General features: G+C 41.1%; 1 long non-coding RNA gene across 28 annotated transcripts in view; it reads left to right on the top strand.

Moving 5' to 3' along the window:
- Window positions 1–25,597, top strand: part of LOC308476927 — an 808,687-nt gene that overhangs the window by 719,475 nt on the left and 63,615 nt on the right. For all 28 annotated transcript variants that reach the window (XR_013986193.1, XR_013986194.1, XR_013986198.1 and 25 more), the window contains one exon: window positions 16,855–16,949. This is a non-coding gene — a long non-coding RNA (uncharacterized lncRNA). The remainder of the gene's footprint in view (window positions 1–16,854; window positions 16,950–25,597) is intronic.

Below are 25,597 nucleotides of genomic sequence, written 5' to 3'. Positions count from 1 at the left end.
TTTGAATACTCTACTATTTATATTTTGCTTTTACTGGCATCTTATTTATTCATTAAGACACTTGGGGACCATTAAGGCAAGAAAACTCAGCTGCTGAGGCACCATTTCTAAATTCCTTGCAATGTTAGCTCTTACTAGAATAAGAAATATATGGGTTAAATTGATTTTCAAAAATAAGGATCAATTTATACTAGGGCTGGGGAAGCTTTTCAGCCCCAGAGCCACATTCCCACCTGGGCAGCCTTCCAGAGAGCTCATACCAGAGGCAAAAGTGGGTGCAGCAGTAATGTAAATTTTGTACTGCTGGCTAGTTTCTACACACATTCACCCGTACCTTTCTCTATCCTCTGTCCAGGCAAACTAGAGGCATTATCAAGAGTTCTAGAACACATTCTAGAGACAGGCAAAAAAACTGACTAGACCACTGCTCCCATATGGCAAGCCGCATCACTACACCATCTCCATGAGAGTTTTCTAGACTGATTCCATCCATAGTGGCCATTGGCTCCTCCTGGGCAGGAAGAAGTGTAAGAGGGAGATAGTAAGCAGCCTTATACTCGGTACTGTCTACTCTGACTGCCAATGGCTCTCCGGGGTTTTCGATAGCAGCCTTTCCCAGCCCTACCTGGTGTCACTAGGGATTGAACCTGGGATATTATGCATGCAAGGCAGATCCTCTGCCATTGATCTGTGGTCCTTTGGTTTGTCCTCTGATCCTGATAACACTTTGCTTCTGATTCTCAGGTTCCCCCTTCTCATTTCATTCTGCAGCCCATAGCCCATAATTGACTATTACACTGATACCTTGTATTTCCTCCAAGGTGTTCAGGTGGCACACATGGTTCTCTACCACCTGTTTCATCCTCCCAATGATCTTGAGGATTACTTGAGCGAAAATCGTTCACCCAAGGATACCCTGTGAGCTTGAAACCTGGGCCTGCCAGCACACTGACTCCCAAGCCCTCTCTAGCAAACGGGAATAATTTCAGAGTGGGGCAAGTAGCAGGGGTTCTTTCTCACACTCTACTCCCATCAGAAATGGGAAATACATGGATAAAAGAGATTGAAAGAGGTGGGCTTCTAAAGAAACCCTCAACATGGTGTGGGGGGAAACTAGAGGATTAAGTGTCTACATTACTTTGGCATGAATCAGTTTTATTATATTTCTGCATTCATATGTTATTTTAAAAAAAAAAACACAAATAAACCCATATTTAGAAGAAATACATGTTTGTTCAACACACTTCTATACATGTTTAATCAGAAGTCTTAAAAAATAAATCAGTGGCTTTACTCCCATGGATCGGCTTACTCACAGTTCAGTATGCATAGGATTAATGTCTTAGATATTTTGAGAGAAAATATATCTATTTCTAGAAACATTTTCTCTCAAAATAGTCATTTTAAAACTCATCTCTATATCTTTCTTCAGCTAAGAACTTCATCAAAACATCTTGGAAGTGTGAAAGCTGGTGGCTTCCTAACTTTCAATTCACACTTTGGTCAGCAAGGTATGGGTTAGGTCAGTTTGTATTGGAATTCACAAAGACTGAATTCCTGAAGCATGCCTAGAAAAAGCCTTAAAACAGGAGAAAGAAACGGAAAAATCAGGCTACTGCAAAAACAGACTGAAAATCAGAGCAAAAGAACTGATGAGGAATGTCAAGCAGAGGCAGTACATGAAAGCAAACACACCTGTCGCTCTACTGGCCTACAAGGGCTGCTTTTTCTTGTGCCTTCTGAAAGCCTTATAAGCTGTTTTTTTCTCCCTGTGACATTGTGTCTCCATGGTGTGAAGGAGAAGAAGCTGATCAAAATCTTAGCTATAGAAGTCATCACAAGAGTAGGGGAACGCACATACAGGTTATAGAGGAACTAGGAGTGATAGCCAAAGGTATACATAGGAAACTTTTGAAGAACAGATAATACATTCTCAAATGTATTGAATGGCTGTGAATTTTAAACAGCCATTGGAGGGTAGAAGAGAGAAAAGAGAAAGTAACCAATGTGCGGTTTAACCCTCCCCCTCCACAACCCTAACAGATAGATTTCTAAAAGCACCAGAGACAGAAAATTCAAATCAGGGAAGACCAAGTTTCATGGAATTTGGCCCCCTCTAATTAAAGCAAGGGATGCTTATATTTTTGAGCACCCCTGCTTTGAATAATTGCCCCAATTCCGGATGGAAGTCATTACAGTGTAGGGAACTGTGTGAATTCTAGATTCAGTTTGTTGCATATAGTGTGTGCATATGTGTCTATTTCATTGTGTCACCGGTAACTTTTTGTGTAAAGGATCCCCAAGTATGTAGCTTTCACAAAATCATAAGAGCTGGATGATCAAGAGTTGTAAAATCATAAAGCTGATCCAATCCCTTGCTCAGTACATGAAATCCAGAGCTAGAACATCCCAACAGATGGCTGTCCAACTTACACTTGAAGACCTTAGCAACGAAAAGCCCTCCAAGTAATTGGTTCCATTGTTGAGCATTCCTCTTAATGTTCAACTGAAATCAATCCTGCTGTAAGTTAAACCCATAAGTTGGTAGGCCCACCACCTGCCTCCTTGATCCGTGCCTGTCTTGGCTGATTAGGGAGTGTCCAGATGTTGCGCGGACCCCCCTGGTTGAAATTATCAACTTGTCCCTTGACACGGGGACATTCCCAGGGGAACTGAAGGAAGCAGTGGTGTGTCCACTCTTAAAGAAAACTTCATTAGATCCCTTAGGCCTATCCAATTACCGCCCAGTTTCAAATCTTCCATACCTGGGTAAGGTAATTGAGAGAGCGATTGCTGAACAGCTTGGTAGGTTTCTGGAGGAAACATCGGCATTAGATCCATTTCAGTCCGGTTTCCGTCCTGGTTTTGGGACGGAGACGGCTCTGGTTGCCCTAACAGATGATCTCCGTAGACAACTGGATCGAGGTGGGTCAGGACTGCTGATCCTTTTAGATTTGTCAGCAGCCTTTGACATGGTCGATCATGATCTTCTGGACCACCGCCTCGCAGACGTGGGGATACAGGGCATAGCCCGTAACTGGTTGTGCTCTTTTATCTCTGGTCGGGGACAGAGGGTGGCACTAGGGAGGGAAATGTCGTCGCACCACTCCTTGGTGTGTGGAGTGCCGCAGGGCGCAATTCTCTCCCCGATGCTTTTTAACATCTTTATGCGCCCCCTTGCCCAGATTATCCGGAGCTTTGGGCTGGGCTGTCACCAATATGCTGATGACACTCAGCTCTATCTGCTGATGGATAGCCACACTGACTCGGCCCCGAACACACTGACCAGATGCTTGGAAGCTGTGGCTGGATGGTTTCGTGGGAGCCGATTGAAACTAAATCCTTCGAAGACAGAGGTCCTATGGCTAGGTCGGGATGGCATGGGGATGAGGGACCAACTCCCTTCTCTTGCGGGGGCCCAATTAGTGCCATTGCCTTCCGTTAAGAGTTTGGGTGTAATCCTTGACGCCTCCCTTTCCATGGAGGCGCAAGTTACAGCAACAGCCAAGGCGACATTTTTCCACCTTCGCCGCATCAAGCATTTGGTCCCTTACCTTTCCCGCCCCAACCTGGCCACAGTGATCCATGCGACGGTCATCTCCAGGCTTGACTACTGTAATTTGCTCTACATGGGGCTGCCCTTGAAGCTATCCCAGAAACTCCAGCGGGTACAGAATGCTGCAGCGAGGCTCCTCACGGGGTCTCTCCCATGGGAGCATATTCACCCAGTGCTTTTCAAGCTGCACTGGCTCCCGGTGGAGTACAGGGTCAGATTTAAGGTGCTGGTTTTGACCTTTAAAGCCCTTCACGGCCTAGGACCCTCGTACCTACGGGACCGCCTCTCCCGGTATGCCCCACGGAGAGCCTCAAGGTCCATAAATAGCAACACCCTAGTGGTCTCGGGCCCTAAGGAAGTTAGATTGGCTTCAACCAGAGCCAGGGCCTTTTCAACTCTGGCTCCGGCCTGGTGGAACGCTCTGCCTCATGAGACCAGGGCCCTGCAGGATCTGATTTCTTTCCACAGGGCCTGTAAGACAGAGTTGTTCCGCCTGGCCTTTGGCTTGGAGCCAATTTGATTCCCTCCCTCCCTCTTTCTTTTTTTCTTTTCCTTCTCCTCCTGCGATGAGGCTACATTTTAATATTTTAATGTTCCATTATTTTAATGTTGTATTTTATTTTTGTTTTTAAGTTGTAATCATTCATCTTGTTTTTATTATTGCTTGTAAGCCGCTCTGAGCCTGGCCTTGGCTGGGGAGGGCGGGGTATAAATAAAAAATTATTACTATTATTATTATTATTATTATTAGTTAAACCTGCTCTCCAGGGCAAAGAAAAAGTTTTTGTCCTCTGCTGTGTGACAGCGCTTCAAATATTTGTAGAGTGCTACTATGGTCCCCCATCCCCCCCCTTCTTATTTTCCAAACGAAAGCATTCCAAGATTCTTCAACCTTTATTCCTAGGACTTTTTTTCCATACCATTGACCATCTTGGTTGCCCTCTTGTAAACCTGTTCTAATTATGTCTAGATACTTCTTAAAGTATGGCACCCAGAACTGGACGTAGAACAGCAGAAGAGGTCTGACTAGTGCAGAATGAAGTGGGCCCTTTGCTTCTCATGATTTGGAAACTTGAATTATGTTAGTGTGGCCTAAAATCATATCAGCCTCTGTCTTTTTCCCCCAGCCACATCACGTTGCCAACTCATATTCAGCTTCTGATAGACCAAAATCCTGAGATCTTTTTCACATATGCTGCCTTCAGTTCAGGTATCTCCTACCCTATAGTGGTGTGCTTGATTACAGGAGAGGGGGCAAAATGGAGAACTTTGTCCCTATCAAAATTCATTTTGCTAAGTTTCAGAGCAGCTTTCTAGTCTAGCATCCTTTTATTCCTGTCTATTGAGGTGTTAGGTGTGCCTCCTAGTTCTGTGTAATTGGTCACATTTAATAAATAAAGATTCCCTCCTCCCTTCCATCCACCCTGTGGCCCTCCAGATATTGCTGGACTACAACTCCCACCATCCCTAATCACTGGCCATACCATTTGGAGCTGGTGAAAGTACTTAATAGAGCAGCAAGGCCACCATCACATCCACAGTCTTGCCAAGAGTGCTGGCTGTGACCAAAGATGGGGCAGGCTGGGGAATGCTCCCCACTGGTTGCTGCCGTGAAAACTTCCACCCATTCACCTGTTTGGTGGTTGAAAAGGGAAACTTCATGCTGGTGGAGTCGCACTGGCATCACTCCATAGGGAGATGTCAACAGGGGGTGGGTCACTTCCACCCAATCCACACCAACACCATTCCAATAATTTGGATTCCTCTGCCAATCACTGGAAAAAAACCAACCAAGTCCCCACCCCCATTACCTAGGATAGAGTCCAGCCATGCCCCACGTGAAACTTCCCTTCAGTTTGAAAATAGGTTTCTAACAAGGATTATCTCCTTGGAGAGGGAGTGAGAGAGAGAGATTTATGCATCCAGTTAACTGTTCCTCTCCCCACTCCCCAATAATAGTCCTTGGCTTTCAGTTCATGCCTACTCTTCCTCTTCAGCAATCAGTCATCCTGTAAGGGGAGTTGTTTCTTTTTGTGACATTCAGCTTTCATTCTTTTATTATTGCCTCTTTTCTGTTGTTGTTGTTGTTGCTACTGCTGCTGTGCCGTTTAACTCACCCTGATTATTCATATTGTCACAGACACAAGCAAACTAATTGAACTTACCTATGTACTGTCAAATGTAGTTGCCGACAATGTTTGCATTGTCTCGCAAGCAGAACATCTGTAAAAGCCAAAACCATTATTCAGCTTGCAGCCTTGGTGAAAAATTTAGAAATGGCTTCTTTGGGATTTCAGAATGCTCTAGTAAGGAATAGGGATGGGGGAGAAATTCGGTACAGTTTATATTAAAAGGGAAACCTACCTAATTTGCACTTTCTGAAACAATATGAGAACCAAAATGCAGGCATCCTTCAAAATCCACACTTCTGCAAATTTTGCAGCACAGATTTCCAGTCAAATAATGTGTCCAAAAATGCATATGCTGAAGTAGTGTCCATAAAAATGCATATATTGCTGAAAATAATTTGCAATAATGCCTTGTTTTAGGGGTAATTGCTTTGCAAAAATTTGTATATTAGGCTAAATTGGATACTAGGATGTGTATATTAGGAAAAAATCACATCAAAATACTGGCAGGTTTTCATGAGGGCTTTTAAAAAATAATAATAATCACAAGCAGATTTGGGGATGTGGAGTACTGAATTTAAGATCAGAAAAGTAAGAGGTTGAGAGAACCTGAAGTTGACAGATTTGCCCATTCCTAGTCAAAAAGACTCTTCCGCATCTTCAGAAGAGAAAAACCATTATTTATGTGTAACTCACGGAGCCTGCTTGAGGACGGTTGATGTAAATGAGTGTATTTCCATTTGCCTCGCTGGAATCTCCTGAAGGTCATGGGGATTAATGAATAGACAATCTGCAGATGGTGACTGAATAACTTGAAGTCTTCTAGCAGTACTGCATTTATACAGAGAAGAAGAGAAGCAGAACTGTTAGTCCTTTCCGCCTCCGTATACTTTGCTCACAACATAAGTAGTGCTGAGAAACCTCTGCTAGAGATGCTTTGTTTCTTTCATAGAATTTGAGTCTACAAGTTTTCTTGCGGATGACGAATGATGGTTAGTGCTATTAATTATGCATCCCCTATCTATGAAAACAGAAAACTATTGGAAGGAATTCTGTATCTAATCTGTGGCTACTGTACATACATCCTGGATATTAAATGAAAGAGTTCTAGACTTTGCATTTTAATGTGATTACCACATGCATTTTAGTTTGTTTGCACTTTGGTTGAGATTGGGGTATATATTTCCTATGTGATCTAAAATGTTCCAAAGACGCAGATAAAATTATAACCTAGTATTTGAACGTAGAATGAAAGGTGGGTTTTGAATAACTACATATTATATAGTCTCTTATCCAATAGAGAGTGTTGTACCAAAGGAGAGATGAGCAGCAAGAAGATAAACAGCTCCAAGCCATAGGTCAGAGAAATCTGGAGGAGGATGAACAGGAAATTCAGTATGCTATATGCAAAGGCTGGATAACCCTCTTGATTCCAAGGGCAAAATTCCATGATGGGGGTGTATACAACTGGTGGGCAGGACTAGATGCAAAACTGGGGAAAGTCCTGAGGGCCAAACTGAGAGAGCTGGAGGGCCACATTTGGCTCCTGAGTTTCCTACCTGTGCTCTATTCTTGAACTTGAGTCATTGTAACAAGGCTTTGGTGTGTTGTCTTGAATAGTTGCGGCACTTGCTGTTCAAAGGGGGAGGGGGCTTGATCTGCAATGAATGTTTTAACATTTAAAAAGTTAATTTGAGACATGAAAAGATTTCTGAAGAAGTGATCCCTGAACCTATGCACTCATAATTCGTTAACCCAAATGCCATCTACTGACAAATTTAATGAAGGCCATTTTCCTAGACAAATGAAATGCCAGGAGTCTCCCAAGAACATAGCAGTTACAGGAAGTGTGGAACTGGCAAGGGATACCTTTATGCTCACATATTCACAGGCTATGATATCTAAAAAGGACTGAGAACAACTTTGGATGTTACAGCCAGTGATAATAAGCAGCTGAGTGAGTGGGTTACACTGACTATCATTTTTGTATGAGTTCTACTTGGAACATAAATGTGTGAAAAGTGGAAACATGAGTCATGAATCCGTTTAGTCCTTTGCTTATTTTTTGTGATATCCACTGCATTCTGATTTAAATGCTTGCAAGCCAGTGGGTCACAAGGCTGTCATGCCTTGGCCGCATCTCTCCTGTGCCTTTCATGACAGCTATCTGCCCCGTTACAAGAGTAATAGCAAAAAGAGCTGTCATGAATTTTGCTTAAAGCACATTTTCATGTTAAATTTGGAGGCCCCTCAGGGAATATCCAAGGAATTTTGTGGGAAACAAATCACATTTTGATAAGACTCATGCAACTTGTAAGAGGAGTGGGTGTTCTCACATCCTTGGCCCTATCAAATTTCAGAGAGGTAACTGTATTTCTCTATATCATTCCTGGATAAAGAAGGAAGATTTCTTGCCTTCCTGCTCCATTGCTCTTAGTGACAGTCTGAGGATTGATGAACTGAAACAGAATCTTTTCAGAACATAGAAAATGTCTCCCAAAAGAAGTGGTGAAGTCTCACTGCTTCATACATTCTGAAACAACTTTCTAAAAATACGGTACAATTATAAGCGCAGAGTACAGGCAACATTGCAACAGACTGAGGAGACTTAAATTTTTTGGGTGGGGGGCACATTCCTTGCCTTATGCTTTGGAGCATGCATACTATGGGGTTCCCTTGGCTCACGAGATAACAGTCCACCACCCCTGCTATAGTGGGCTTCCTGCAACAAGAGTTGTTGGACTAGATGACCTTTGGGTCACGTTCCAACTATGAATCTATGACTTCCGTCACTGTTAATAATTTTAAAGATGCCTGATTGAGCAGTCACTTCCTTCTTGTTTTTCAAAACTGTCAAAAAAAATAATGACTTTGCTTAAATAATATGTTGGAAACTTAATCAAAAAAATTACAATATTTGTTTCGCTCTCAGTGACTTCCCATTGTCTTTGTCTTGCACCACAAAGAGGCTAGTTATCAAAGCTTGCTACATATGTTTGGTTTCTCTTATATGCCCAGGAGGTTGGTATTTGATGGCCTTTTACCCGAAGAATTCAGTTTCCTGAAGCAGAAAATTAAGCTTTTTCCTCTTTTCTGTGGAAAAGTCAATGTGTCCCTAATATTCACGCAAGACTGTGCTGACATACACCTAGCAAAGAAAATATTAAGTACTATCCCTAAATAGCTGGTACAGCAAAAGGAATGGTCTGAACAAAGACATAGGGCTGAAATCAAGGAAGCTTAAGTTAGACATGACTTAGTTGTCTCCTTGATTTCAGTGGAACTAAATAAGGCATGACTAACTTATCAGCACAATCCAATCCAGAAGTGAATCTCATTGAGGTCAATAGAGCTTACTTGCACATAAGTGAGGATAGGATTACAGTTTTTGTCTAGATCCTTCCTTGTGTTCAAGACAGTGGCCAAGTGTTTTTCCCTTAGCTACACTGAAGCTTCTCTTAAATAGGACTGAGATCCCTTGCTTCTATTTGCATTTTTGCAATGAGGTGTCAAGACACAGTGAGATTTATATTTTAGTTGTGTTAATGAGAACCTGTAGATAGTCTAACTCAGATGTGGGAATGCTTTCAATAAATGATTTTGACCTTCTGAGCTTTATGGGGGGCGGAAAACAAAACTTTGTTCAGCACTTTTCTCCTGCAATACAGGAAATGAAATCAAGAGGTGTGAACAGGTGTATATATATAATTGAATGTTATTGAAAAGTAGACTTCGCCGCAGAAACTGCAGATCCAAAATCTGTTCCTATATCCTACCATTGTAGGCTCTTTTCCTATACCATACCACTTTAGGCTGCAGAGGGCTATGTGTTTATCCCCACCCCTTCTTGATACATTTATTTTGCATAGATTCATTGAATTGTACCCTTGGAAGGGACCACGAGAGTCAACTAGTTCAGCTGCCTGCAATGCAGGAATATTCTCCCCCAACATGGGATTAGAACCCACAACCCTGAGAGTAAGAGTCTCTTGTTCTGCTGACTGAGCTGTCCCGCAGGTCCATAGTAAATTTAACATGTCAGGAGAGGGGGCCAACCTCTCTTTCTTACTGATATTCACCTGATAGATGAATGAGCTTTTTTCCCCACATAGGGAAGCATTCAGACATATATACGCACCAGGCAGTCCAGGATTTTACCATAATTTTGCCAATTAAAGAAACTCAACCTTAGCTTAATAATATAAATGGTGTTATTAAGCAATTAGCCTGGCATGGTTCTTCTGAGGTATGGCCCACTGTTTTCAAAGGGCTCTACTCCCAGGAATGGTGTGCCTTTTGAGTTCCTTCTTTCCGTGATCATGCTGCCACCTTCATTTGCTTTAGATGGGGAGCTTCCAGTCACACTGTAGGAGGACTTAAGAAGTTGTCTTATACCTGCTGATCCATCTAGCGCTGTATTGTCTACATTGACTGGCAGCAGCTCTCTATAGAATTTCAGGCAGCACTACCTTGAGATACCATAAACTGAATCTGGGAACCTCTTCATGCAAAATGTGTACTTTATCACAGCACTACAGCCCTTAATTTTGTTTGGTCTGCATTTTAAGTGACTCAATTTGCACCTCCTGAACTAATACAGATATTGGAAGACAATTATCCTTTGGATTTCGCACTTCTCCAGATTTTGAAATACAGCTATTGCCTTGAAAAAAATGTATTAAAATGTAGAAGAAGGGGGAAAATGAATTTAAGGGTAAAGTACATTTAGAAATGAGTACATTGAGATAAAATAAGTGTTTAAATAAGTGTTTTGTGCTCAAATATTTAAATACAAATTTCCATCTGCTTAAAAAAAAAACACCCCACAGATCATTGTAAAAATGGGACTGAATGGAGTTATGATTAAACACATGCAAAACTGACATGCACTCAAGAAAGAATGTTGAATAATCAGGCTGTTTGCTGGAGCCTTGTGACAAGAGGGTGACATGGCTACATTGTCTCTTTATTTGTCAGTGTAGAATTTATTGAAAATCACTTTCATGGGGGGGATCTCAAGTTCTATTATGAGAAAAGAAGAAAATATCTGTCAGATTTCTTTATTACCATTCATAATTTTGTAAATCTCTATCAAGTCCCCTTCCAAGTTGTAAAAGGGTCCTTTTTAAAACTGTAAAAGCTTCAGCTTTGATTATTGTGGTTTGCTTACTATTCAGCAGTGATATCTGGCCAGCTTGTTCTGCCCTTTTAGCTGTTCTTTCTGCCCATCTAATGGCTTTATAGATATAATTATAATATGTTTGGCTGATGTACTATTAAAACCTAATTAATTTTCAGTTTGCATGAATTAGCTGTAATATGCATAAAGACACACATTTAGAAGTGTGATTACATGTTAACTGTAAAGTTGACTTTGAGACATTTGTTTATATATTATAAAATGAAGTAGCTCCAGGCTTAGTGTCTTAAAAATTCTTGGTTCATTACATTATGGCTCTTTGATTGTCTGAATGGTCGCCTGGCATTTCCATAGGGCAGAACTACATATTACAAGAAAATACAGGCAACACAGAGGAGATAACTGTTTCTGTCTGTATGCAGAGAGGAATATTTGAGCTCAATCAAATCACATGTATATCTGAGATAATTTGTTGTTCCTGATGTTGATAGATTATAACGGATCAGTCTTGTATCAGAAACACAACTGAATGTAACAGGGTTACTTCCAAGTAGATGCATATAGGATTAAAGCCTTACGATGCAATCCTGTGCATGTCCACTCAGAAGTAAGTCCCTCTAATTTCAATGAAGCTTCTCCTATGTAAAAGGGTATAGGAGTATAGCCTAGATAAGCAAGCAGGTACTGTTATTGTTGTTGTTGACATTTCTCTGTCTTAGGAGACAATGGAGGAGTGTGCCTTTGGGGGGTGAAGATAAACTGTTGGAAGGTTTACAGTGCCTGCTGTAACCGATGCTGGAGAGACATGTTTTGTTCCAGCTGGGGCAAATGGAGGCATTTGGATGTGCTGCTATAGCTGCCCCGTGATGTTTCTTCTCTCTGCACTTCTCCCAGCAGTCACACTGTAAATATGATCAGTAGTTTGTAATTTGGAAACCGTAAGATGATTCAGATAACCTACTAAGCCAAACCTTGGCTTGCTGAGATGACACAAGCATGAGGCCTTCCAGGGAGGAGCTCACAGCCACTTAGCCCCCCTCCCTGCTCTTTTGCTGCCAAGCTGTGCCATACTAACCCAAGATTTGGCTCCGCGTGTCATCTGAACTGACACTTGTAGTTTTGGTCTCTCTCTACTACTCATACTCAGCTAGAGATGGGCAAGAAATTCAGTTCAGTTCACATTCAAAGGGGAATCTTATCAAATTGGCACTTTCTGAAGTCATGAGTGAACCAAAATGTATTTTTGCCTTATGTATAAAATTCATTGCTTTGAAATAAAGCAGGTGCACTTCCCTTGATTTTCAAGTCAGAATTGCCTATAAATTTTATTATAAGAAAATAAAAAAATATTATTTCCTGACACCTTTAATAAGGGTGTCTGATGACCCACTCTCTCCTCCCTGAAATATTGCTTGACCTTTCCAGGTGTCTTTTGGCTATTGTCAAAATTTCTTGAACATTTGGCCAGAGGAGGAATTTCCAGTTTTGATTTGGACCCTACTTGAACTGAAATTTCTCTTGGGTGTACTGCCAAACAATTTCATTGAGTGACGCCAAGTTCTAGTCTTATAAGAGAGGAAGAAACATTTATCTCTGTCCCATTTTCTTCACACCATTCATGATTTTTATAAGCCCATTTAAAGCTGTAAAAATGTTGCTTCTAAAACTGTGTCTGGGATGGAGTGGGGACCCCTCTTGTTTCTGAAATCTTTTCAGAGTGTTTCCATCCCCAAGTGTTCCCCATCCAATTTCACATCAGGCTAAATTGCAGGGCCAATTCTTCCTTATATTAACACCTCAGTATTAATCCTTTGGAGCAGCATAGTTGACAAGCAACTGATAAGGCAGGGTAGGGACAAGTATTTAACTCTGCCTCCATCGCTATTCTTTGTGGAGGGTGACTATTTGCAGGAAGTCTCCACTATTTTTCAATCGATTTTCCCAGAGTTCTAAGATGTACAAGAAGTCTCAATGGTTACAGGACGCTCCTTGCTTCAGATGATTGCCTTTCAATTTATCGAGGGCAATTGGAATGGTGACAGGGCTGTAGATACTCTTCCTCATGGTTCCTTTCACATGTTTACTGGCATCTGAAGGCAGCCCTGTTTAGGGAAGTTTTTAATGTTTGATGTTTTATTCTGTTTTTAATCTGTTGGGAGCCACCCAGAGTGGCTGGGGAAACCCAGACGGATGGGCGGGGTATTATTATTATTATTATTATTATTATTATTATTATTACTACTACTACTACTACTACTGAATGTTTGAAGAGGGTTTTAGTCTTAGATGTGTTTTGTCTAGTATGATACGTCTATATTCCGATTCCTTGTGACCCTTACATAACAAATCTATTTGTCATTTGCACACTGGTGTTTGTGTAAGGTGCAGAGAGAAGTTATTTTGAAATTTGTTTTTAAACTATTCAATCTGTGCATATTCTGGAGCTAACAGATCTGAACTGTACCTTCCACACTAATATGCAGATTGGAACATAGCTATCCTTCAGATTTTGCACCTCTCCAAATTTTGCAGTGCAGTTCTTCACGGACTGCCTTAACAACAACAAAAACGTACCATCTTTTACTCACCCAAATAAATAAATGATGATTTAATGATGGCAGGAGCAGATGAATGTGGAACTGGGATGAGACTGGTGTCATGGGCCAGAAATAGGAGAACCTGTTCAGCAGGGGGTTGCAACTGGCTAGGTTCTTCTGTGCTTTCTTACTCCAACATGTATCTGCACTTCATATTACACAGTATTTGCAAGGAGCAGTTCACCTGCTTGGAGTGGGGGGTGGGGAACCGTGGCAATAGCCTCCCAGCTGCAGCTTCACTGTCACTTAAAGTGAGGGGTGAGACAGTGGTGTGGTTGGGGTGTGCAGGTGCGCTAACATAGCTTATATGGCAGTCTGTGTGCAGCCCCAATCTTGCCCCCCTTTCCTAGTATATGGCAGTGATACTGATGGGGGGCATTGCTGTAGCTATGCTTCACGAAGCAAGCTGCTCCTGGTGTTTGCCACTGCTGACTCTAATTTATATGTAGCATTTATGGTGCATACAGTTCAATTTGTCCGTACTGGTGCTGGCTCAAGACATTTTGATGGCTAAAGTAGCTTTTATTTACTATTAGATGTGTAACACAATCAGTTTGAAGTCACCTTGGTCTTTCAATATATTCTATAGCTCAAACATACACTCTGCTCTTTTGCGAATAACACATCTGTGAGGTGGTGTTTGTGTGTGTTGGGAGTTTCAACCAGGAAGGCCCAGGTTTCAGTCTCTGCTTAGTGTGAGGCTCAATGGGCAACTGTGGGCCTGTTACTTGTAGACTAGCCTAAAAATGGGTAATCTCCATGCCCAACACACTAAGCTCCATAGAGGAAATGACAGGCATTCATTCATTCATTCATTCATTCATTAAATCTAGAGTTTGGACCTGCTATTGTCTATATCATATGGGCAGAATTCCACCTGGGCACCCCACTGACAGAAAGGGAGGGAGGGAATATCACCTCCTCCCTGAAGCTCCCAGTGCCACCTTTTATACCTCATACTATGTCATACTTCATACTATTTTATACTATTTTGGAGGGTCACCCGACCTCCCAGAACAGATGGGAGGTATAGAGAGTTGCAGGGAGTGGGTAAATCATGAAAACCACCCCCTTCAGCATTTTGCCAGAAGAATTCCTCTGCTATATCATGTGCCTTTCTATCTGCAGGAAGCAAAGTCTGGCTCCATCCTTGTGAAACTCATAAGTAATGTATATTTTTCTAGAAAAGCTTGGGTTTCCCCCCCCTTCTGCACTGCAGTCTCTATCAGAAATTTGATTGCTTTTGTTTCCTTTTCACTGATGCCAGTCACATCTTGAACAGAGCGTTTAGTGATCCCATTGAAGATATCAAAAATAGTGAAAGTGATGTCAAAGGAGAATACATGTTAGAAGAAAGAATCAATTTTTTATCCATTCTAATTGCTTATATTATGAATTTCATTACAGCCAATTCCATTATATGAATCCATTCTCTCATGATAGTCAACAATTTGAAAGTTCAAGTAGATTTAATAATTCATTCAGTGAGCCCTTAACATATTTCAGTTTTCCCCAATACCATATAACAATTATCACGAGAGGCAAATTTAAACTTGTGTGCTCAAAGATTTTTCTAAGTATGACATTTTTGGTCTCTGCACATTCTATAAACTCCCATAGGAGAAGAATTCATGAACAACTAATAGCAGACCCAGTCAATTTAGAGACACACGTTTATTCACCCAGAGCGCTGTGCAGTTAGTTCAGGTTTGGCTGAGCTAAATAACAGTTGCAACAGAGATGTGTGCTACTGGGTTAAGAAAATGGATCTGATGCAGACATAAGCTCTCTTCAGGCATTCAAAGTGAATATGTGAAGATTGCTGTGGCATTGTGTGCAGAAACCCTGCCTGCAAAATCCAATTCCAAGAGGACACCTTCATGCACTGAGTGCAAAGGTCTGAAGGGGAATCCAACCATATTCAGCTGAACACAGTTGCCTCTGTGGGACTGGGAATCCTGTGTTGTCAGGGTTCCCAATTGCACAAAGGCGTCAGTGCAGGGATCTCCTATACCAGGCATGGGGAATCTATGGCCCTTCAGATGTTACTGGCTTCCAACTACCATCAGCACAAGCCAATGTGGCTAATGATCAGGGATCATGGGAATGCCACAGGTTCTCCACCTATACGCTGCATATTTTACCCCACAAACCAGCCAGATGTGGCTTGAATGCGCAAATAGGGCCATGATATTGCATTGTTCTTAAAGTTTTAAAGAAAAACAGCGGACAACATGAACTCTTGATGTGATGTCAACTTTGGCCATTGCTGCTAATATGTTGGATGTTGAATATGAATAATGGGTTTAAGCTCTCTATGGCCATGAACTCACCAACCTAGTTGGGGTATGGATTTTCAAGCTCAGTTTCAGACAGCTTACCCCTTAGGTATGCTGGAGAATTTAGACTCATAACAGTTAAATGCTAGAGCAATATTTAATAAAAAATGAAGGAGTACAAACCAAAGTAAGCACTTTCACCTGTATTTTTAAAGGTATTTCTGATCAGTAATGGTGTGTATGATGAGGAAGAACCATCCTCCTGACATTAGCTTCTCTGCTGCCTACATGAACAGGGCCTGGGCAGGGAGGCAGCAAGTTAGGAGCACCAGTGTATCTGCGCAGCCCTGGCCCTGCCACTTCCCCAGCCCCACCCATGTAAGGAGAAGTGATGCTGGAGATTCCACCCCACCACGTGTGGCACAACTTTTAATATATTTATAGTTCATTGCTCTGGGCACCAAAAGTTTATTTAAAAATTATAATATATTTGTGCAACCATATATAAAATGACTTCAGCAGAAGGAAATGTCCATAGAACAGAGTTCACAGCAATGCCCTTCACTGGGGGGAAAAATCCAAAGAGTCTGTAAATCATTAAAATGACAATCTGCACATGGGGGTGCATGAATTGGGGTTGGGGTCAGTGAATTTAGGATTACTGACTAAAAGGTTTTTAAGACTGAAATGCTATGGATGTGTGGGTTGGTGTGAAGATTGTAATGCAGCACCAAAATGTTGCAACATAGACTTCAGGGAAGCGTCTTTGGGGAGGGCATTCCATAACCAGGGTGCCAGCCCAGAAAATGTCATGTCTCTAGTAAACTCCCATCATAAGTCATTTGGTAGAGAGACACCCAAAGAATAGCCTCTGAAGGTCCATGTAGGTAAGGTAAGTTCCAGAGGAGGCGATCCTTCAGGAAACCTGACCCCAAATGTTTAGGGCTTTAAATGACACTTTTAATTTGGCCCCCAAACAGACTGACTAAACACTGGCATAATATGATCATGTTCCAGCTAGCAACCTCTCTACACTCTTTGAAACTGCATAGAGTTTCGTCCATAGGAGAGTTGAGCGTTCACTACTATATACCAATGGAAACAATACGGCTGACAGTCTGTATAAAATAAATGCTTTCCACTTTGATTCCAGATATGTGTTTGTGAAATTTAACATCATCATCATGCATCAGGAATCCACTGGAAACCACCTGAGGGGAAAGAGGAAGCAGAAAGCACTTAGACAAAGTAAGTTTCAGAACTCTTAATGCAATATTGTACTTAGCTTTTCTTAACTCATTCTTGAAACAGCAGTGGTATTCTTGTTCAAAAAACAACAAACGAACTTTGTGACTTTGGACTTTTGCACATTTTGTGTGTTTATATTGTTTATCTGGAAAAATGGGTTGCTGTGTATCAGTAAAGTTCCCCTTCATCAACCCCTCTGCTCATAATCACACCCTCCAAACACTGCCTTGTAGTGAAGAAACAGGACATCAGCCTGTGCTTGTGTGCAACATTCAGCTACACACTATAAAAGTGCTTTACTGTAGCCTGATTGTACCTACTAATCATGATGATCACCAGCAAGAAATAATCTCCACTCTTTTGGTACTCAATAGGCACTTTACCAACTCTTTCTGGCTGCTGGAGGTGTTGGTGGGCTAATGCAATCAATCCTTGGTTGCAAGCTATTCTCTCTCATTGTATGCCTTTTGTAGACACTTTTTACCCAAAATTTATCAATTATTTTCAATACATTCAGCCATTAAAAAAAACATATTTATGTGTTTACGCACCAAAAATGCACTGCAAAATCCAGAAAAGTACATAAGCCAGCTGGGAGTTGTGTTCCATTTCTCAAGCAAGTTCAGGTACATCAGATCATGTCAATCCCCTGTGAAAAGTGGACCAAATTTCATCCCTAGATGGAGCCAGGTAATTTTTCCCTGTATTTTTCTATGTCATCTGAGTGAAAATCTGTACATCTGTACATCCATCCATCTACCTATTGGGGGGGAATGTTTGTTGTCTCCAGACCTCAGTAAACCCTGAAAAGGTAATCACAAAGTTCTGCAACTGCAGATTGACATTATAAATATGAAATGAAAATCAAGCTTGAAGCGTTAAAGCTCATGATGGTGTATGAATATTCATTCATTCTGTGGCACTTCCATGAATTCTTTTAATTACCGCCTTTTCATATTCCAGTTTCTCTGTAATTCGTTTGATAAACAATTCTGCAAAGGGGTTGCAAATGACACTTTCATTTTGCCAATCTCAGAGGTTATTACTTGAAGAAAATACATCATCAGGATTGGTCATTTTACATCTTCTACGTTTGAGAATCAGTCCTAATTGCATTTTTGTTTAATTGGTGATGCCTAAATCCATGAAGTAAGGGAATTCTATTCTTACACATCCACAAATAACTAAATATGGATTCATAATTAGCATTCACAGAGACTTTGATGAGTTTTGCAGCAAGGTCCAGGGACCAAAAGGTCAATAATTGAAATCTATCATATGTGTGGGTATTTAGTGGCTGAAATGCAAGCAGAATCCATAGCTGAACAGACCCAGTTATGTGTATACCAATTATGTGTATCTGCACGATGGATTTAATTGCTGCCAAAATGTACAATGACCACTAACAAGGAGCTAGTTAGTTTGGTAAAAGTTAAACACTTTTAGATCCCCCTGGTTTCAATAAGAGAGATTTAAATGCATGCAAAGCTCTCGTATTTAAATTAATGGTCTTTGCTGGATCATGAATTATGAAATTATAAAAAACAAATAATAAAAACACATTAAATCATTTGGAAACCTTCAGCTGATTTCAGTAAAGCCACATTTGAAAAGTGGTGAAGGGGTTTCAGGGCATAGTGATTAGAAGGAAACTCCAACCCCCTGCACTGCAGGAATCTCAACTCACAGGTCACCCAGCCTGTGCTTTTAGGTTTATTTTACTCCTATGCAGTTGCTGTATACCATTTCTGAAATATATAAAGGAAAACATAAATATATGCTTCTATCAAGGATGTGTACCATGGTGATGTTCAGTATATAGAGAGCTGCTGATGGGCTGGAAGTGTGAAAGAAAGAAATAGGCAATATAGCAGCATCTCAGCTACTAAGGACAACAAGTCATCTTGTCTAAAAGCGTTTATACTTTCATCTGTCCTTTCCAGTCTGCCTGCCCGATGAGTACTGTGAACTCAGTATCTGTGCATAGTCCTTCAGTAGCATATATTGGTCGAATGAAGATTTCACTTTTTCCCCTTCAGTTGTAAAAAGTGTCACTGCAGATGACAGACAGACAGATGCTTAGGTGGAAGGAGCTCCCCACACAGCTGGCCAGGTATCCTCTTTACATTCATTTGCTGGAGCTTTGGTGGTGTATACTGCCATTATGTCACTATGGATAAAGAGGAATCCCACTAGTACTTTGCACCAATAGAAGAGGTTAAGCACCAACAGCAGGAAGAGAGAAAGGCTCCCTCCAGATGCCCTTTTATTGCTTATGATGATCAGGAATAACGGGGGTTGTAATTCAACAACATCTGGGGGGCCACAGGTTGCTCCAGCAGTAGGTCATTTGTAGGGGGAAGGGGAGGACAGCGGCATCCAATTGGTGACGGAGGCACGTCACTCAATAAAATGGGGCAGGGTACCCTGGGGAGCTCCAGGTTGGTGGTGGCTGCAGCCCTGCATGTACCCCACCCCCAGTGGGGCTACCAACAACCTAGAACTCCCCCACAATGACACTGCCTCACCCCGCCTTCGCTCTAGTCAGCATAGTGCTGCCACTGGAATGACACCACTTCTTCTGTCCTCCCCCTTATGACCCATCACTGGGTTCCCTATCAGTGATATAAAGTGAGTCTGCTCAAGCTTTAGCTGAGACTAGTTGGGGAGCTTTCCAAGTATTGTCAGGCCAGACGTGGGATTGACTTTGCTGTCAAAGCATGGGAGCCTTTTTTATTTGTATCCTTTGGGTAGCTGGGGCTCAGGGACTGCACTGGTCACTGGAGTCTAAATGCCAGCATTTGGGGGCTTTTGCACATGCTTTTTGACTATCCGGAACTTGGATGAAAAGTAGCCAAACATGGGGACTATGTCTTATTTAAGTGACTAGCACAAAAATTACCTTACTGGATCATGCCAAGGTCCATCTAGTCCAGGGGTCAGCAAACATTTTCAGCAGGGGGCAGGTCCACTGTCCCTCAGACCTTGTGGAGGGCTGGACTATATTTTGGAAAAAAAATATGAACGAATTCCTATGCCCCACAAATAACCCAGAGATGCATTTTAAATAAAAGCACACATTCTACTCATGTAAAAACACCAGGCAGGCCCCACAAATAACCCAGAGATGCATTTTAAATACAGAGGTACCTTGGGTTAAGTACTTAATTCATTCAGGAGGTCCGTCCTTAACCTGAAACTGTTCTTAACCTGAAGCACCACTTTAGCTAATGGGGCCTCCTGCTGCTGCCGCACTGCCGGAGCACGATTTCTGTTCTCATCCTGAAGCAAAGTTCTTAACCAGAGGTACTATTTCTGGGTTAGCGGAGTCTGTAACCTGAAGCGTATGTAACCTGTAGCGTATGTAACCCATGAAGGAGACAAATCCACAACCTGCAGCATTCACATTCTGAAGCACCACATCTGCGCTGGCGCAATTTGGCGCTTTTGCACATGCACAAAGCGCAATTTAGTACTTCTGCACGTGTGCGAGCGGCAAAACCTGGAAGTAACTTCCGGGTTTCCCACGGTCTGCAACCCGAAAACACGTAACCTGAAGCATCTGTAACATGAGGTGTGACTGTAAAAGGATGCATTCTACTCATGTAAAAGCATGATGATTCCCAGACCATCCGTGGGCCAGATTTAGAAGGTGATTGGGCCGGATCTGGCCCCCGGATCTTAGTTTGCCTACCCATGATCTAGTCCATCTCCAGCATGCTGTTTTCAACAGCAAACAGCTAGGGACTTTGGGGGAAAGAGGATTGACTAGGATCTGGAGATGAACTCTCAACTCTGGTTTCCTAATGACTTGGTACTGCCTTGAGCTAATCATAAGTAGACATGGGCAGGAAGGCTTAATCACACTTTTATGAGTTTGTGTCTTCTATGGTTCGTTTGAAATATTGTTGAGCAGCACCAGGAAGTGGGAAAGACACTTTGAGAATTACAATATATTGTATTGTCTGAACAACCTGGTGCTTAATATAGTACAAATTGAATTGGCTGTCTTGCATGAGTCATCCAAAGAACATCTTATTATTATTATTATTATTATTATTATTATTATTCATTATTTGCAATGCACCTATTTGTTGTTTGAGGCATCCAGGAATCGCTATTTGTAGGGCTGGAACAGGAGTTGATGGGCGAAGACTGATTCTGCTTTGATGCAAAGGGTCAGCCTTTTGTTCTTTAACAACTCTACCGACAAAGCAGATTATCTTAAAATTTTACCTTTTTATCATATAAATCTTAATGCCAATGCAGAGAGAGAAAGAGATGACAAATCCCTCAGTAATATTAATCAACAGTGCATAAGGGTCATTGTTTGAAGGAAATGTATTTCATTTTTCAAAGTTTTCTCAACAAACCTGACCTGTTCCATCTTTGGAGCTTCAAATCTCATAGTAAATAGTACATTGGCCTGTGGGTGTACTGCCGTTCTTTGGTATGAATTAACTGACTCCCCCCCCCCCCAAGCTGCACTTTACTATAGCTGCTCATTAGTCGACGATTGTGTGACTATGTGGAGGAATGTTGTCTTGTACAGAAAGTCACTGTGGATTTTTTTTATGTCATGTACATTCTAATTCCCTTAAATACGTTTGGTTTTCCTTTGATGGTGATTATGATAATCTATGACCAGAGTTCACTTGAGGCATCCTCCTATGTCATCCGTTGGCAAATGCTGTGGAAACTAGTAGGGTAGTTGTTTTTTTTAATAGTTTTGGAGTCACCACAATTATTTGGGTTATTTTCTAAGAGGCCTTGAGAAATGCTAGACAGCGGCAGAAGTTAAGGCTTGTTTTATAAAGTTGTTTTGGTCCTGTTATCCCCACCTTGAATCCAGATCCTCTACAGATGCATTTACCAGTAGATCTTCAGGAACAAAACTTGGATCAGTACTTTGATTCACATTATTGCATAATATATTAATTTGATTGATGTTGATCAAATTAACATATTAACTTTATTAGATATTAGAGTCTGCATTCTTTTCTCTTACTTCATAGAATCATAGAATTGTAGAGTTTGAAGGGACCATGAGGGTCCAACCCCTCAATGCAGGAATTTTTTGACCAGTGTGGGTCTTGAACCCATAACCCTGAGATTAAGCAACTCGTGCTCTACTGACTGAGCTATCTTCATTCAGGAGCATTGAACTTACATGCAGGCTTCAACATGGTGCCCTCCAAAGGTTTTAAACTATAACTCTCATCACCCCTGACCATTTGGCATGCTGGCTAGGACTAATGAAAGCTATAGTCCAAAACAGCTGGAGGGTAACAGGTTGAGGAAAACTGTTCTACAGCTCCCTTGTGCCATTGTTAGGAGGCTTAAACATCACTCTGTCTATCATGTTTTAACATATAAATGTGCTTCAACCTTTGAGGTATCCAGTGCCATGGGAACTGATGGTTGAAAATATTTTCTTTTCAGCTTAGCATAAAATTGAGTAGACACATTGTTCTGTATTCAAACTGATTCTTTCTCAGCAATATTGCCAGTTATTTATCTGCTCATTCTTTGTATGTATAAAATATTTAAATACAAGTTTTAAAACGCAAATATATGTACATACTGTAATAATAATAGAAACACAGAGAAAATAAAAGCATATATTATTTACATTTTTAAAAAGAAAAAGAAATATAATCTTCCTTACACAGAACAGCAAATATTTAGCCTGATGCTGAAGAGAGAGCAATGTTGTTCTCAGGCAAACTTTCCTGGGAAGCAAATTTCACTCATGGGCACCATGAACCATAGAAGGCCCATTTGGCAGGGTCACCTGGAGGAGAGCCTCCAAAGTTGACCTCTGCACATAGACAGGTAGATGCATTCCTTCAGAAACTGGGTCCCAAGCTGCATCTTCACTTTGAATTGTGCTTGGAAAAGCACCAGTCCTCTAAACCATCTGTTTTTGGACTGCCGCTCCCATCATCCCTAGCTAGCAGGACCCAGTGGACAGGGATGATCGGAACTGTAGTGAAAAAAACAGCTTGAGTCCCACATTTGGGAAACCCTACTCTAAACACTCATTTTGATGTACGATTAAAGGGCCTTTTGGTTAAACATGCGTAGAATCACTTTCTGTCTTTGAAGACAACCAAAATTGATTCAGACTAAGGTTGCCATATTTCAAAAAGTAAGAATCAGGACATCCTGAAAGTTGCTGAGCTTTACTATAACGCAATTTTTCGATCCAGGGCAAACCACTTCCTTTCAGAATTCCCCCCCCCCCCCAAAAGTCAGTTCCGCCTTTGAGATCCCGCTAATGTCTGGGAGAATTTGGATGTATGGCAGCCCTAATTCAGACTGAGGGCAATGAGTTCTGAATAGGCAAGCACTTTCTAACTCTTTCAAAGCAACCACCCTTTGACTCATTTCTAACATCATTTTACTGTTTGGTTTTAAATTATTTTTAAGTTGCAGTGACAGCCCTCATAAAATAAAGACATAAATAATAAATACTGGAATGATTCATTGTATATTTACACTTTGGTCAAATATTATCAAACACTGTTGGTGTGTAACTAGTTTTATAAATACTGTTAGATAATGGAGACTGACAGCATGTTTGCTATATATTTTGTCCATGTGTGTAATTAATTCCCCCATCAGATTGCTAGGACTTTACTACTTTCCTACATTTTATCACAGCAAAATATATAGACTTCAGTATGTGACTGCCTGCAGACACAGCATGTAATGTTTTGTGAGTTTTTTGTCGTGGCTACAGTGATGGACGTTGAATACCAGTCACTATCTTGACAGTTAAGGACAAACTGACAGATGGGATTGAGCCATCTTTAAAATACAGTAGGATTGGGGGGGGACCCCAACTATTCTACCCACTAACAGGCATACAATCCAGTAACAGAATAGTTGAATATTTGTTTTCTGGAACAAATGGTACTAAGTAGCATTAATAGAGATTTTTAATAAATTCAGTGGATTCTTATTATTATTATGAAGGGGTCACTGGCTGTCATTGAGCGTGGAGGAAATACTGTCAATTGAAGCACTAGGAGAAACAGAAATACATGCCAGGTGGTCTCTTTGTTCACTGCAGAAGTGGCAAGCTGCTTTTGTAAATTGAAGGATTGCCTTTTCAGCACTGAGCTGTTTGAGTGAAAAATCTTTAATTGCATATACATTTCTTCCTGCTATTTACAAGTAATATATGGGAAATAGTTTAGGGAGAAAGTGAGAACCTGTCAGTTTGCTTTTCAAAATATATTGTGCTAGTAAAGTTGGTTTCTGTTAGAGTCCTACGGCATATAAAGCATGAAAAAGATTTTTGGATTTTAAGAATGATGAATATTAGGCAATAGGATCCTAGAAAACGGGATGTGGGGTTATTGGTTTATGGATTTTTTGCTCTTGTTTTATTATGTATTTTGTGTTTTTATTTTGTATTTTTATGCTCTGAACCTCCCTTAGACCCTACGGATGAAGGGCACTATTCAAATTTAATAAATAATAATAATAATTAAATATGAAGACGGTAGCCCAGTCACATTGTATATATCCACCTTAAGGGTTGTACATATTTTTTCAGTATCTCACTCCTGTTCTCTAAAGAATTTGCAAATCTTTCAATTTTGTGTCATTTGCAGATAGAATTGGCCTGAATCTTATGCAGGGGTTTAGTTCCAGGGGTAATGCATATGTGTGAAAATTCCATATAGACAAAATCGTGTTCTCCTTGGAGCCACCCCATGACTAGCTAGCCGGCCTTATAGCAGTCAGGGAGAGGGAGAGCATCCCTCCTAGTCCCAGAGCCAGCACACCAAGCAGGCCCTGCGCAGGAAGCAAGTCCAAGAGCTCAAAAGTGCATTTCGCCCCGGGGGTATACTGTACACACAATTCTTCAAAGCAGAGATGATTTGAAGAATTCTGAGACAGTAATTTAGGTGACCAGCTATAAGCAATTTTTTTAAAACGTAAAGTGAGGTGTCCCTTATTGTTCAGTCCTAGGAAATGGAAGGTTAGGAATTCAAAGATAGTCCCTTATCTTTATTTTAGTTCACAGACTGGGCAAAAGGGAGAGTGAAGAACTGGAAGACACTGGATCCTTGCCCAACTTGCTCCCTAACACAGCACTCTTTTGGCCCTACCAATGTCAAATCTTCAAAGTCTATAGCGTAAGGAGTAAATGTTGGAGTAGTGGAGGGATGAGAGATCTGATGTATCTTTCGGTCCCTGGAAAGCCATTGATAACCACTGCCTCTCCCTGTCTATTAATATAATAAAGTTCCCATGGGAAGGAAAGATTGTGAATCGAAAACACTGGGAGATATGCAGTCATGATTGAGCACTTTAAAGGTCTTGTTCATTTCAGCAGGAAAGGGTTAAGGACATGCTAAATATTCCTGTTGAGTTTGATGAAATTTGAAACTGGATTGTATGCATTGAGTAGGGAAATATTTATTAAGGGGGGAGGATTGGAAACTTGATTTTTATGATCCAGTGTTATTTCTTTTGTTAGAATTATAAAATTTAATTGCTAGCTACATATATCTATGTCATTTTGAGGTAGACTGGTAGACATACGTGTATGTGAGTGCGAGGATCCCAGGGGGTGCAAAAAAGGAGAAATATGGCCGTCAAGACATCTTTTCTTTGGGTTTTGATTGCCA

The sequence above is a fragment of the Podarcis pityusensis genome (genome assembly GCF_964106645.2).
Source record: "Podarcis pityusensis genome assembly, chromosome: 5".
NCBI lineage: Eukaryota > Metazoa > Chordata > Lepidosauria > Squamata > Lacertidae > Podarcis > Podarcis pityusensis.
This window is presented reverse-complemented; position numbering and strand designations above follow the sequence as displayed.